Source organism: Dipteris shenzhenensis, chromosome 33 (assembly GCF_047967505.1).
Source record: "Dipteris shenzhenensis isolate YYH24624 ecotype China chromosome 33, Dip_SZ_1.0, whole genome shotgun sequence".
In the NCBI taxonomy this organism is placed as follows: Eukaryota; Viridiplantae; Streptophyta; class Polypodiopsida; order Gleicheniales; family Dipteridaceae; genus Dipteris; species Dipteris shenzhenensis.
This window is the reverse complement of record NC_141628.1, coordinates 20,020,290-20,026,771: the sequence shown is the minus strand read 5'-3', so window position 1 is coordinate 20,026,771 and position 6,482 is coordinate 20,020,290. Positions and strand designations below refer to the sequence as shown.

The window sequence follows — 6,482 nt, the reverse complement described above, 5'->3', positions numbered from 1 at the left end:
AGCATTATTAATAACAATTTGAATATTTCATGTGATATATATGGACTATAATCATGCAAAAGGATAATAGAATTATGCTGCATGTGATATGGACTACACTCGTCCAAAAGGGGAAGCACGAATTTTGAGAATGTGTATAATAACATGTGCTAGGTCTCAGTTAGAGAAACGATGGAAGCAATACGACTCGAGCAAGGTTCAAACTTAAGCTTTGATTGTGAAGCCATCCACATTGTTTCTATAAGTGATAGAGTACTTGGAGTGAATACATGTGTATAGGGCTAGATAGTCTATACTCTAGCCCCTTACTATCTAAAATGTAAACATAACACTCGTTATTTATGCTTATAGAACAAGTCTACATGCATTGTCTTTTAGAACACAACAAGGAGAATATATATTTATTTATATATCATTTGGTAGTTCTTAGTAGAACATGATGCAAATTAATAAGGTGGTAGATTAAGATAATGATTTGGAAGTATATCCTATTCCCAAACAACAAAGAAAAATATTATGTTATCAAATAGTTACTATATAATGAAAGAGATAGCCTTAGCCTTGGCTCCACAAGTATGAGATTAATTTGATTCAATAAGTGCTCAAGGTTCATTGGGAGGGGATGACACAAAAAAGAAAAATATCAAAGGATACTTTAATACTCTAAAGAAATTTTACAAGTGGTATTGCATAAAATTCAAAGGCAACAATGCTTATAACATGTATATCATATTTTGTGGAGTCGTCCTATGGAACTTGGGCATGGACACAATGCAAGTAGCTAGACCTTCAACCTTCAAGATTCTTCTATGATGAGGCTCAATTGGTAGGAATATGGTGTTGATTGTTACCTATCATGATTATAGAAGCCGGAAGATTATAGCTTTAGGTACCTCTATGCTAGGCTAGACTTAAAACTCACAATGCATATAGCTTCCATAATTGGGCATAAGTCATACTTTGTGAGTGAATATTAACCTCGGGGGGTTCTCTATGTATAAGCTCTCAATATCATGTGCGTTCAAGGCCTATTTGTAAAATCCCTTATTTGTAATATTTCCATTAATAAAATGTACGCTTTTTCTATACAAATCTGTAAATTTTTTCCAAATTCATTTTAAAAACTGCCTTATGTATATCAATTTCTATAAATTTTAAATATTAAAAATATTCTTCTGTTGAACTCACATGATAGGGTTACATATGATGAATGACCCCCCCAAGATATTAACATACATATGATTGAACGCTTGGGGGAAATAATGAGGGTAAGTCACAATATCACATGGATTAGATGATGGACTCGACCTTGGACTTTTTTCATATATAAAATAGTATGATGCTTTGAGAGTAGGGGTGAGGTCATGAGAATGAATCAAAACTATTCTAGTGGGGTAGAGCCACCTAGATAGATGGTGAAGCTCTAGGTAGTTGATCTTTCCAACGCTCAGAAACTAAGTAACCACTCATGCACCCACATTTATGGAATCCAAATTCATATAGGCTAGGATGAAATTTAATGCAAGCTATTGGCATTGAAGAACTATACAAGGAGCTTATGTTGAGCACTTAGCTCTTGAAGACTATTGGCCTACTAATGTTTGTATGAAAAACACATACTGGTGTGATGGAGGTCATAGTTTTTAGTAGATAAGACTTCATCACACTTGTTCTACTTGTTACAATTATTATGGCTAGGTCCATCTAATTAACAAAAGTAAATGCAACAAAGTTGATATTGAATTTGTGGTATGGAGAGCACCTTCTATCGAGTGGGTGGGTAGGGGTGTTTGTGTGTATGCATGTGTATAGATAGATAGAGAGAGAGAGAGAGAGAGAGAGAGAGGGAGGGAGAGAGCACCAATCTCCCTTAGGAGAGTTCTTTGCTTCTCCAAAGCAAATTTTCAGATAAAGAGTGGTCCATGCACGACTATGATATAGGGTGATTTGGGAGGTCAAGGGAAGGTGAATTAATGGAAGGTAATGTAATTGCAAAGGCCCCAAGGCTGGTAACACATGGCGAGAGCAAGGTTAGAGAGAGCCTCGGTTTCTATGGCCTTTTCAAAGGGCTCGGGCAAGAATACTAGCCCCTCCTTATGCATATTTGCTCTCACCAACAGGACCTTCCCTCCTACTATGTCTTCCTTATCTCATAGCACTCTCCTTCCCGTTAATTTGTACTTTGCATGCCCCTCAAACACCACCTTTAAATCAGTCTTCCTTAGAAATTCCATCGACTCTTCCATGTCATGCCAATTGTTTCTATCACATAGCCTATCCACCTCTCACATCCTCGACCAGAAGTTTTTAGGTGCTATTATTTGCTTGCCTGGCCCACTGAAGCTTATCAAATCTTCGATCAGTGTTGGAGGATGGAATGTCACATTTGAGTCTATCCACACCACCCATTCATGCTCCGGAAGCAAAGTTGACATTAAGAGATAGTTTCTGCTCTTTGCTAGGAGTGCACGCCACTTTAATTGGTTGTCTAGTGAATGAATATCAGAGCAGAAGCTTCCCGAATGATAGTGAAAATCCTTTCTTATCAGAGAGATTCTTTTATACTGCTTTTCCATCTCCAATGTAGAAAAGAGGAGGATGCCATTTGTACATAGAGAGAGACGAGTAGGGTTGAGAGAGAGAGATCGAGATGAGGTGCAAGTTATGAAATGGTTATGTCGTTTCATTTCATCGTTGATGTTTTATAAGTGAGGCTTGCGCCTCTTCATATAATTTACATTAATTTAATTTATTTCCTTTAATCCCCCATTTTTTTGAAGGGAAATTTTGGATTAATTAAATTTTCACTTCAAAATTAAGATGGCCTTTATTTTTGCAAGCTCGGGCTTCTTCTTTTGAAGTGCCTTTTTAGTAGATCTTTCGAGATGCTTTTATGCAATTGTTGCATCTTTTATTATCTCCTTTTATCCACACTTTGCGTATCTATTCAAGAAGCAATACAAAAGTGAGTATCAAAAATGGAGACCAACAATGTCATTAGTGTCTTCAGTGTCACTATATCCCCCCTCTGCTTCCATGAAGTGTTACTCGTGTTCTCGTGCTTGGTTCTTATTGGATGCATGTTTCCAACAACCTTCACGATAATGGCCCTTTTTATAGCAATATGTGCATGTGATATCACGAGAACGTGGAGTTGGTGATTGACTTCGTGAGGAGGATGGGCTTGATACTTAAGTGCTAGAAGGTCTTTCTTGCCAAGACACATTCTTTTTGCCACGAAATGGTGAGGGTGATCGTGAGCTTTTTGATAACATGACTAGGGGTGTGTTGGTGGTAGTGTTAGATTCGGGTGGTGGTTTGTTAGTGTTCTTATGCATGGTGTCTTCTTGGAGAATTCTACCAAGGAGAATGGGTAAAGTTAGATTAGCAGCACTCACTTGTGTGGTAACAAAAGAGCTCCATGTGGGAGGTAGGGCACTTAGTAACATGGTGACCACTTGGGAATCAGACAAATAGAGACCTGCAGTCATGGCTTCATCGAGAAGGAGTTGCCACTCTTCCAAGAAGGTAGGCACTGATGCATTCTCAGCCAAAGAGTGGTTTATTAGGTGACGATATGCTGAAACTTGGGAAGAAATGTTAGAATGTTTGTAAATAAGTTTGAGACAGTCCCAAATATCCTTTAAGTGAGGAAGACGATGAACTAGATCAACTTGATGATCTCCAATGGATAGAATAAGATGAGATTTTGCTTTTCCACGTAGTAATGTCAGCTTGATTAGTAGGAGCTGAGCCTTGTGCCGCGCCAGAAGCATAGCAAAGGTAGGTGGCAGAGATGGGGTGGTACCATCTATATACTTCCACAAACCTTCTCGAATGAGCAACATTTGCATACGAACGGACCATGTGCGATAGTTAATGTTGGTGAGATGGTCAGTTTTATAAGACGAGAAACATCTAGATGTGGAGGCCATGGTGATGTGGGCAAGACTTCTCCACAAAGAATAGCCGAAGAATATGGCAGTTCCAAGTAGAGTGGACCTAGGAGGAGAGGGATTAGATGGTGATGTTTATGATCTTTTGTTCTATGTGTTTTTGTAATTTACTGCGTATTGATTTTAGTATATGCAGAAATGATAGAAGCAAATATAAAAAATAGGAGTGGGTAGAAGGCTTATTCGTTTTGAGATCTGTATATCTGTTTGTTGTTGGCGAGGTGATGTAGTTGTTGCCTTTATGCATAGTCCAACCCCATTTAGTCAATTGCAAGTCGTGTTTGATGTTGAAGTCGGCAGGTAATCGAGATTGAGCATGTCAATCATGGGGTCGCGTCAATCACGTGGTCGCTCTAGGCAAAGTCGATCAGCCAGGGCGTAGATGTTTGCAAAGCATTCGCCGGTGTACGCTAATTTATGTCCTTTCACGGTGCATGGCTTCAAGCTTGGAAAAATGGAACCAAGGTTCGAGAAGAAGTTTCCTGGTAAGTGACGGATGTAGGCATGGGGAGTTTGTTGCAGGGCGAATGGGATTGGGCAGCAGATCAAGGTATCATGGTGAGGAAATGATGATTGTTGTGCAGATCGGGAACCTCTCAAAGGGTTATATGGATGACAGATGTAGAGGATGGTAGAGAGTCCAGAATAGCAGGTGATTCAGAAATTGTCCCTGCGAGGCTACCATGCAGAGGAGAATTGGGTTGCAGTTAACTATGTAGCAGGGAGGAGCAGGGCTGATGATGCGAGGGCTAAAGAAAATCACAATGGTGCTGAGGGAATAGGGGTTGGGTTGGCGTTTGAAGGCGCTGATGTTTGCGATAACGCTGATGGTATTTCGGTGAATTTGGGGTTGGCGTTGCAACAACGAGAGGAGGATGAACGCTAAGGATAGGCTTTTGGAAGCCAAAGATGGAGGTAGGCTGGCGATTGTGGAGGGCAACGGGAGCATATCAGAGGGCAATGGAAGTGTGAGGTCACTGCAGGAAGGTATGGCCAGTAATACCATGTAGAAAAGAGGAGGATGCCATTCGTACACAGAGAGAGATGAGTAGGGTTGGGAGAGAGAGTTCGAGATGAGGTGCAAGTTGTGAAATGGTTGTCATTTCAGTTCATTGTTGATGTTTTATAAGTGAGGCTTGCGCCTCTTCGTATCATTTACATTAGTTTGATTTATTTCCTTTATCCAAAGCCTGCATCTCTGCTTCGGAGTGTTCCTTTAACCGATTGTACATCTCATCACTGCTGTCAGAGACGAGAAACCCAAGGGATATCTTTTTCCTCGAATAGGAAAGAGTCTATAAGCATGAAGTAATGATCCAAATGGCTCGCTACTTGCTTGAGTGGGGTGAGTAGAAGAACTTCAGGAAAGGACTTCACTGCAATGGGACCAGGGACCAGGAACTTGGTTCTTCACTGCAATGGGACCAGGGACCAGGAACTTGGTTCTCATCTGGAGTAATTTCGACAATAAACTGGCCGTGTAGAGGGAGCTTCTCCAAAAGGTCAACACCACCGAGTTTATTGATCTCAATCCACTCTTGTCGCACAACTTTGGTCGGGCAATCAATAATATCCACTCTTGGCACGTGGAGCTCCTTTCTCAACACGTGGTACAACTCTTGGGATCTCGATTTGTCGGGTGCAACCTATATGTCAAGTTTGAGGAAGGCTTGAAAAGAATGTCCACCGTACAATAATCCAATTTTCTTCCCTAATCTAATAATCAGTGTCGGTTTTGTAGAACGTCCACCGTATAATAATATTCCACTTTTCTTCCGTAACAAATCAATCTAACATACTGTTTCACGCAGGGCTAAACGCTTGCATTTGGATGAGTGCATCGAGACGAGTGAGTTCCCATGTGAGATGATTGTCTAAGCATTCGGCTCAAAAATTGGATCCACCAAGAAATTGTGGACTCATTCCGCCATTCAAGTGCTCACATCCGCACAGCACCTGCTTGCACAGAAACAGGTCCTATCCTATTGGTGTCGCTACCAAGTGCCTCGGACCTCGACGTTTGGGAAATGCCCATGGGAGGCATTTCCCAAAAATTAAAATATTTACGTTTTTGGGAAATGCCTCCATGGGCATCCTCTTCTCCCCAACCCCTCCTCACAATTGTATAGATTTAAAGCCAGTCCTCATGCAACAAAAGAGTAGGACTTCCCACTTCCCATCTTTAAATCACCAGGCACCGAAAATGGGATGTTATGCTAGCAAAGGCAAGATTAATGCCCCTTAGCGGGCTTGATTCTCTCATCGGATTTGCCCACCATGTAGATTGATTAGCTATAGGCAATGAAAGAGGTGGTGAGGAGAAGGCCACCTCCATGGTGGGAGATGGCGACTGATTACTCACAAGTGAGACAAAGTAAAGAAAGGCCTAAAGATGCATGGGACATCCGGAGTGACTTTCGAATTGCCCTTAAGGGGTTCACCTCAAACATTTTGGTATACCAGGTGCATTCCAAAGGAGGGATATTTAAATTCACATTTTGGAAAAAATTTACAAGATTACAATAA

The 6,482-nt window shown here is 40.9% G+C and overlaps 1 pseudogene; it reads right to left on the bottom strand.

The window, feature by feature from the left end:
• Positions 1–1,970: 1,970 nt before the first annotated feature.
• On the bottom strand, positions 1,971–5,991 carry LOC147879801 (mannan polymerase complex subunit MNN9-like; annotated as a pseudogene).
• Between the last annotated feature and the right edge of the window lie 491 nt (positions 5,992–6,482).